The 9,213-nt window shown below is 41.4% G+C and overlaps 1 protein-coding gene across 1 annotated transcript in view; it reads left to right on the forward strand.

Moving 5' to 3' along the window:
* The first annotated feature begins 1,010 nt into the window (after positions 1–1,010).
* ndst2a (N-deacetylase/N-sulfotransferase (heparan glucosaminyl) 2a) overlaps positions 1,011–9,213 on the forward strand; it is a 46,410-nt gene continuing 38,207 nt past the window's right edge. Inside the window, exon 1 of the mRNA XM_046070622.1 lies at positions 1,011–1,146. The gene's annotated coding sequence lies outside the window, so the exon portion shown is untranslated. The remainder of the gene's footprint in view (positions 1,147–9,213) is intronic.

Consider the following 9,213-nt stretch of genomic DNA (forward strand, 5'->3'; position numbering starts at 1 on the left):
TGTTGGTCCACTGTGCTTTATTAAGTCCAGAGTCAGCGCAGCCGTCTACCAGGACATTTTAGAGCACTTTATGCTTCCTTCAGCAGACGAGCTTTATGGAGATGCTGACTTCATTTTCCAGCAGGACTTGGCACCTGCCCGCACTGCCAAAAGTACCAAAACCTGGTTCAGTGACCATGGGATTACTGTGCTTGACTGGCCAGCAAAGTGGCCTGACCTGAACCCCAGAGAAAATCTAAGGGGCATTGCCAAGAGAAAGATGAAAGACATGAGAGCAAACAATGCAGAAGAGCTGAAGGCCACTATTGAAGCATCCTGGTCTTCCATAACACCTCAGCAGTGCCACAGGCTGATGGCATCCATGCCAGGCCGCATTGAGGCAGTAATTCATGCATAACGGGGCCCAAACCAAGTACTGAGTACATATGCATGATTACTTTTCAAAGGGCTGACATTTCTGTATTTAAAATCCTTTTATTTTATTGATTTCATGTAATTGAGATTGAGATTTTGAATTTGGGGTTTTCATAAACTGTACGCAACAATCATCGAAATTATATCAAAGGCTTGAAATATCTCACTTTGCATATAATGAGTCTATATATTTTCACCTTAAGTTGAATTACTGAAATAAATGAACTTTTGCACGATATGCTAATTTTTTGAGTTTCACCTGTAAGTGTCGTGAGATAATAAAATCACATGCATTTTGTCGTGTCAATTTTTCTCTGCTTACAAATCACAAGGTGTATGAACTCTTTGCACTCCACATCTGTGAAGCTTAAAAACACACGCATGGCTTGAAGAAACTTCACTGTGGTTCAGAGGTTATCCATCACTAATTTGAGGTAAGAGAAGTGTGTGAACCTTACCACTGACATTCCTTAAATCATCCCCGGATAGCAGAAGATACTATGTCTTCATTTGGACTTCAGTCTGTGAAAACAAACGTTAGGTGTATAATTTGGGGGGGTTAAATTTTAAACCCTCCCCCAGTATGCTTGATTTGGTTAAGTCCAGGTTTCCAGCAAATCCAAGATGGCGGACTGACTAACGACGTGCTGAAGTTCACTTTAACAGTAAACCCTGAAGCTTGTTATCCTCTCATTGTCTTGCCGGATTGCGGTCTGTTGAGAACAAATACTGGTAAGTCCGAAATCACAGACAGATTTCATATTGTCTCAAAGTTGAAGCCCGTTTTCTCTGTGGAGTCTTGTGAGTCGCTGTCGTAGCCTCAGCAGCTAGCTGGAACGTTATTCCAGTCCCAGTTATCCCAGGGGTTACAGGGCTGGGGTTTGTACTGTGGGTCTTTCATGCTGGCTGGAAAATATATGTATTCCAGAGGGAATGCAACATAAAGAAAAGTAGGTTCAGGTCGCGGGTTTTTTCATAGGTGCAGGTCAGAGTATCCCCCTGAACCACTGAAAGCTGGCGTCGGCTAACATAAGGTTAAGCGACAGTCTAGTGAGACTGTTGCTTTCCAGAGCTAACTTAGCTGTTAGCATGCTAGCTGGAATCCACGACGAGCTTCTGGCTGTAAAAATAAAGTTTTGTTTCCAATTTCTTTTATGCTGTTTTTCAGATCTTCTCCACGTACTGACACTTTCGTATGATGACACCAAGCTGTGTGTGTGCTATGCTTATGCAAAACCGTGTTTCATTTATTGTGGAGCACCATATTTTCATCAGTGTAGCGTTGATGGTAAACCTGAGGTGGTGTTTTGGTATCTGACGTTACTCAGATTGGGAGCCCTGTCATTGAGGTGACCGGGCTCCAGGTTGTAGGTTTTCGCCACTGCTGTCCGAGTCAGAATTTTTGTTTGCCTTTAAAATTAGCATCCATTGATGAATTCAAGTCAGATGCTGCTTTAAAGCCATTTAACTGATATAAGATAGAGAGAAATAAATGATTACAATCTAAAATATTCTTGGGTAGATGATGATGAAGAATAAATTAAACTCAAGCACATTATGGAAGACAGTAAAACCTCAAGTAAATACAACCTCTAACCAAATGATGTCAGTGCATCACGTTTCAGTCTACTGTCTAAATTATTCCAGACAAAGGCTGTCCAAGATTAGTATTTATAGTCAGCCAGTCAGAAGGCAAGTTAGAAGTCTCATAGGAGCGACAATAAATATGGTAGTCATTTTTTAATAGGTGAATAGATAAAAGTGCCTGACGGAGAGGGAGTGCCAGCCCACCTGGTAGTTGGTCTGGATAAAATAAGTAAATCAAACGTGAAGATTTTCTGCTTTGTTTACTCCTCTATGACAGTAAACTGAACAACAGTAAACACTGATCAACATTTTTCACCACTTTTTGACGTTTTATATCCAGATAACTAATCAATTAATAACAGTGAAAATAATTGGGGGTTTTGCAGCACTAGTATCATCTGCATGCAAATTGTGAATGACATGTATTGATGGACAAGCCAGTGTTAATAATACCAGACCTAAGATGGAACCCTGTGGAATGCTCAGTGACTGGAACAGAGTTAACATCGCCCACTTTTGTACACTGCTGTCCATCTAAAGGTAGGTGTTAAACCACCTCAAAGAGTCCATGCCAGTATCTGATAGTCTGTTTAGAAGTCTAAAGTGATCATCATGTCAGAAGCCTTTGACAGGACACAAAAAGAGCTGCACAGTGCATTGTATTGTTTAAAGTGGATACAATATTATGTAAGAGAAGGGTAGCAGCAGAGATTGTGCTATGTTCTGTTCGAAATCCCAAGTAAGTTGCTGTCAATCAACATGACAAAAATGACCATGGCTATAGGTAGTCCATTGGTCTTGCGGAGCATCTATTTGTGGCAGTTTGTTTTAAAATCATCGCTCTCACATCCTTAAAACACGTGATGTGAGACTTGTTACTTTGTAATTGGGTTTGCTAAACATTACCATGATAATGTTGTCGAGTGAGCTAGCTAACGTTAGCTCAACACAAACCATGAACTGTACCCGTTTACACCTACATTAGTACTAATTTGCCTCCAGACCTGCTGTTTTCTGTTCATATCATGTTATCTAAAGTTTGTTAAATAGTACAATAGTTTGTCCTCCATAATTTTCATCTGATTGGATAATGGGAAAACAAACACCAATGACGTTGGGTACTTTTCTGCTCTGATTTGAGGTTTTTCAACTCGAGCCTCAGAGTACTCCCAGCAAGGTGTGCAGGGCACATTAGCAATGCACAAAACCCTTAGCGCCTATAGGAAAGTGTTGGAAAAAGACGCCTCTCGCTGCAAAAAACGCACTCTGTCTGATTGCTACTCGACACGGCTCAGTGTTTCCCGCAGAATGACAGTGTAACATTGGAGGGTGAAGTATTCTTTAAAAATATTTGAAAAAATACATTACCCTATTTCTAGTAGGTTACTTCTTATCTCAGATATTATTTATACTTTTTTAGTGTTTACTCACAAACTGCTTTAATTTACTCACCTTGCTTTTCCGCTCAGTCACACCTACACCAGTCTCTCTCTCCCTGTATGTGTCTGCTCTTGTGAATGTCTTCGTCGGCAGTTTTAAAAAGTCGGCCACAACAACAGATGAGTTGCGTACGTACAGGAGGCTTATTATTGACGATAGAGACAAATGTGGTACTGAATGACATGGGCACAGTTGTGTTCACTGTTGCTTTACCTGATCCATGCTTGTAAAATATCCACCATGCCCACATCATCTAATGTAATTCCTGATAACTCCCCTCTCTCTGTGTTTCTCTCCAAAATGCTAAGATTAGTTGAGCCTTACAGATATCACTCACAGTAAAGAACTTCCACGCTGACAGTGTTTTAGCATGTGTGTGGCTGTGGCATTAGACGCTTTCTGTGCAGCTGCACAGTATGTAAACACATGTAAATCTGACCGGCACAGAATCGGATATGCGAGGCTGGCAGGCATGGCCAAGCCAGCTGAAAACCGGCTGTTTCCAGTCACCAGTCGATCAATCTGTGCAACTCTATATAAAATGGGTTGAAATAGTAGTTACACAGGAGATGTTAAGAAAAAGTGGGTGGGTCTGATCTTCTACTGTAGCTTTCTTGGTATTGATTGTTAAGCAACTGAAGAAGAGGAAGAAAGATGGGGAACAAACTCCCTGAAAGTACTTCGTCAAAGAGGTAGGTAAAAAAAAACATGTTACCCTTTGCTCGGATAGTAGGGTGTCTTTGTAAGTATTGTGAGCGTGTGATGACGTATTCTTGTTGTTTTTTGTAAAAATGTACTCATTTCTAAAAGTTGCCTCATGTTGGACATCAGATCCAGATGGTAAATCGACGTTGATTTTCTTATTGAGGACGTACATTGATTGCTTTGCTTCTTTAATGAAGTAAGTTATATAGTTCAGAAGTGAGCCAGAGCCTGGATATATCTTTCAGTCTTCCCTTTTTAAAAGGTGCATGTTTATTAACTACTGAATTAAAAGTTATTGACAAAAGGATTTACGGCAGCTTCAGCGTCTCGTATTTCAAATGTATTAGAGAGGTTACTGTGATTAAAGTACAAAAGAATCAAGATTAAAATGTCCTTTTATTAGTGTGTATGTGTACTTGTGTATATGAAGCTGAAGGAAACTTAAATGGTAATGCTGTGATATAATTTAGTGGTGTTATTCTGTAGTAGTGCATGGCAGACTAAAAGCAACAACCAGACATCAACCTGTGACAGCTGTCCGATGAATATGTTCATTGTGGGTTGAACGTGCATTCAGTAGACCCATATGCATATCTACTGGATGAAAGGTATAGTAATAATACACTTGGGGAGCTGTGTACATTATGTTGACTCTGTGTCCGTTATCCACCTGCTGTATTTGTTGTTCTGGATTTGGGATGTGCATGTTTCAGCTTTTCTCTTTTTAACCCTGTTAAATGCAAATGTCAGCAAGCACCAAACGTCTAAATGTTGCTGTGAAACAGTTTCTGATGACCTCATGTTATATTCAGTCTCTGTCATAGTCAGGTGGGAGTCTTGGTAGATTACTTGTAATGTGAACAGCACAGTTCTACAGCTGGTGGGCTTGAGACAGAGGACCAAACTTTGCTGTAATGAGAGTAAAAACCACAGTCCAGTATTTTGGTGTCTAAGACTTCAAATTCTTCGATTTTCATTCAAACTGGACTTCCAGATCGTATTTCATCATCTCCCTGGCACCTGAAACATGCACACACCAAAGAAGCTGTTTTGGTTTTGTTGCTGGTAAAACCTGGAAAGGCCTTTATTACATCCCTTTTTTGTTCCAGATTTGAGAGGCTATGTTTTTTACTGCGTATTTGAACATGTCTAGTATTAAAGAAAATCAAAAGCTTAGTTCAGTGCCCTCCACTTTCCTCTCTGTGGAACAGGAATGTGCTCGGTGAATTCCATGCCAGTGTGCTCATTAGATTTAAAGATACCTTGTCATGGAGTGTTGGTCATGGGGAAACATTTAACCTGATGACAGTACTGGGAAAGGTCACCAGGTTCACCAAAATCATCGGGATCCATCCACTACCATGACCACTACTAAATGTTATGACAATGTGGCCAATAGCTGCAGAGATATCTTGCTCTTCACCAAAGTGAACTGACAACATCCACAGAGCCCCAACCAGAGCAGGGAAGACCAAACACATTTATATCAGCCTTGTGTTGTAGCAGGAAGAATCGGCCATCAGACAGAAGGGAAGCATGATCCCTGGAGCATTAGGCGTAAGTAACATAACAATGACACTCGCACTCATCACCAGTCAAGCTGTTTGGCTGTGTGCATTTCTTTATTCGATCCTAATAATTGGTTTCCTGGTAGAATTTAAACGATGAGTGGGACTCTGAAGTGGCACAATGAGAATGAGGTGGCTATAAAAAGCTGATTTCCCTCTGTGACGATCCCCTCTGTGATGTCTGACTTGTTCTTTTCTGTTCTTGAGTGGAGACCCAATTATTGCTGAGCTGTAGGCCCAGGTCCACTTCTGTCCTAAGAGCATATCACTGATGTCTTAGAGAACACTTGATAATTAAGAGGAAGGCCCTTGGGTGGTTTTCACAGGGAGATGGTGTTTGTGTGTGAGGGTGAGGCTAATAAAACCCTGCCTCGTGTACGGTAAGTGGAGCTACTTGATTTCTTTGGTAAAGGTTACTTCACACTGCATGATTTTAAGCCTTGATTTGCAAGTCGCCGAGCTCGCAGACAAAAACCCTTGGTTGGGGGCAAATCGGTGAGCGATCAGTGCTCGCCAGTCGGCACTCAATCGTTATGTGTTAACTACTCAGTGACGCAAGGCTGAGAATCACCAATGCCAGAAAGATATCTAGCATGCTATATATCTGGAGGATCGATTTCTACTTACCTCTAACTCTCCTGCGTTTGCTAATCCATTCTTTCCCCCATATTCTTTTCCTTTTTTTGTGTTTTATAAGGATAAATGAGTATTTTGAAACCACTGGTCAAGGGCTGATGCTGCTTTGCTCATCTCATTTGGACTTAGACAGTTTGTTCTGCCTGTTTGCTTTGTAGCTGTACTGATGTGAGCACATTGCCCAAATCAAACACCAGCTGATCAGGACGCAGTGTTTCTCACATATAGACTTTACTTGGGCATGCCACCCAGGTACGTTTGGTGACCCATTTTAGCATTTTGCAGAGAAACACAGAGAGAGATTACGTTACAAGACGCGGGCACAGTGGACATATTACAAGCATGGACCAGGTAAAGCAACAGTGAACACCAGTGCAGGATGTCATTCAGTACCACGCTGGTTTCGATCATGCAAAACCCCAAGGGATATGGCAAAGAAACAAGCTGTTAGATGTGGTAAAATAATATCAACAAATTCTCATTTATTCTTTCAAGTCAGCCAAAGTCTGACCTTTTATTATAGGTTTAATGTACTCCTTCCACTTGGGCCAAATCCGGAATTAAAGACATCTGAAAATTACATGTTTTGAGATGACGAAAAACTTGCATGACATACAAACCTTTGCACAGGTGTAGGGATGGGGATAGATACCTGGTTCTAAAAGGGCCCGGTTCCAAAATTTCTGAAAATCAGTAAGGTCTGAGTTTATCGATACTGCTATCGTCCTGCCACGATTGCTTTATCCGTCAAGAGGGCCTGGGGTCAGATCGGCGTATGGCCGCAGTGTAGCAAGTGGTGACCGCTGTTACGAGGAGAGTCCCATGTAACGTTAGGGGGAGGCTAACTTAGTCGGGGAGACCCAGGTAGGGATCAGCTGCGTAGTTGGTGGGATGTGAATATGTATTACATTGTCTTTTATACATATGTGTGTACAAAATAATATGAATGCAACAACTGGACAGAGTTGTTTAGTTTAGCTTGTTTGGATTGCAGGTAGTGAGTCACTGTCTTGGTGGTTTTCCTTTCCTTGTTTTGTTCTGTTCTGATGGTCTGGCTCAGTGCTCATCCTGCGTGTGGGATAAACATTGATTTTGAATTGATTGTGAGCTCCCCTAGTGCTGGGTTAACGTGTCTGCTGGTCAACCTGTCTCTTTGTAATTCACATTGTTTTAATACCTATTTTTTCATTAATAAAGGTTTAGACTTCAATGTAACTGCTTTCCAGTAGGGTTGGGCGATGTCTACAGTGAAACATCGGGATGGACAATGTCATCGGGTGCGCAGGCGTCTTCTGTGCATGTCACTGTGTAAAAAAAAATGGTAGACTATTAACTTAGATTTCAATTCACGGTGGATATTTTACGCAGGGACCAGGTAAAGCAACGGTGAACACACAGGGTGCAGATGTTGGTTTCAGTTGTTTGATAGGCTATGTCATTAATAAGCCGACGTGCGGCTCACCTGCTGCTGTGATAAGGGATCGCGGGTGGAAATAGACAAGTTCTGTCTTTAAGGCGACTTTATAACTTTACATACTGCTGATGGAGAAAATGGAGCAGACGGGGGGGAGAGAGAGGCTGGGCAAGCCGGGGTGTTTACCTGAGGTGTAGGTGTGTGTGAGTGTGTCAGTGTGGGGAGAAGAGAATTCCGAGGCAGGGGCAAAGCATACTTAAAAACAATAATAAAAATGTTCGTGGTCGTTAAAACCTGCTTTCACAGCGTGGTATAATGTTAAAATTTGAGATTTCAACAATCACAACGCCTGGCTCAACGTCTTGATGTCTGTCAGCCATCACCGATGGACGATGGCATCGTCTATCGGCCCAACCGTACTTTCCAGTCATACTTGCCTTCAGGGTGCTAGGGACCTGTTGTTTGTGGCTCCAAGTGGGGCCTCCAAGGGAGACCTACACTATCTTCCAATTTCTCAGCTGTCCATCAATTGTATTTCACCTAATTAACCAAGAATGATAGAGCTAGAGAATGATGTAATGAATTTCTTGGTACCACTGAGTACTAGGATTAGGGTAGTTTTGCTTTTAGGGTTTTCTGTTTTCTGTATGTAGGTTAGAAATTATACCGTAGATTGCATGTGCCTCATTTATTTGTAGTATTTATTTAGACAATGTGTTAGTACTTCAAATATACATATTTGCTTAGTGTTTAGGCCCCTATGTACAAGCTTCAGATAGCTTAAAAAAGGGTGTCCCTTTTCACAAATATGCATTATTTCTAGTGATTGGTCTTGTATTTTAATTTTGTGAGGGGGGGGGGAACCTAAATTGGATTGAAACTGAACTGAGCTTGGCATCGTGCAGTGACAAGGACTAAAACTAACACTGACACTAATAAAAACTAAACATTTTCAAAAAATAAAACTAAACAAAACTAGCAAACCCACGTTAATTAAATCATTAAAACTGAAATTGAAAACAAAAAGTCAAAACAAAATACAAATAAAAACTAATGAAAAATCCAAAACTATACTAACCTTGCTACACCCCCACAGCGGCAGCAGAGAGAGCTGCTCCGTCGCGGGGGAAACGGCGAAGTTAAGTTAGCTCCAAATTACTCGAGTTGCCGACAGCTACGCTCGTTACTGTAAGTACATGCAATAAAACCTTTGCGAGTAAAAAGACAATACTTTTTCAATACACCTGTCTGTAAGGTAAACCTGTAGAAAGGGTTCATTTAAATTGCTCAGCTGTTAAAAACTCAGCTGCTGGCTGAGACAAACCAGCCGCTCCTCCTCCTACCAGGTAAAGTTACCTGCAGCCAGTGAATAACAGCAGAGAGGAGGAGTCGGAGGAGGAGGGACCAGACTGATGTCTGGTTTTATGATGGGTCATCTCAATATATGAC

The sequence above is a fragment of the Micropterus dolomieu genome, linkage group LG15 (genome assembly GCF_021292245.1).
Source record: "Micropterus dolomieu isolate WLL.071019.BEF.003 ecotype Adirondacks linkage group LG15, ASM2129224v1, whole genome shotgun sequence".
NCBI classification, from domain to species: Eukaryota; Metazoa; Chordata; class Actinopteri; order Centrarchiformes; family Centrarchidae; genus Micropterus; species Micropterus dolomieu.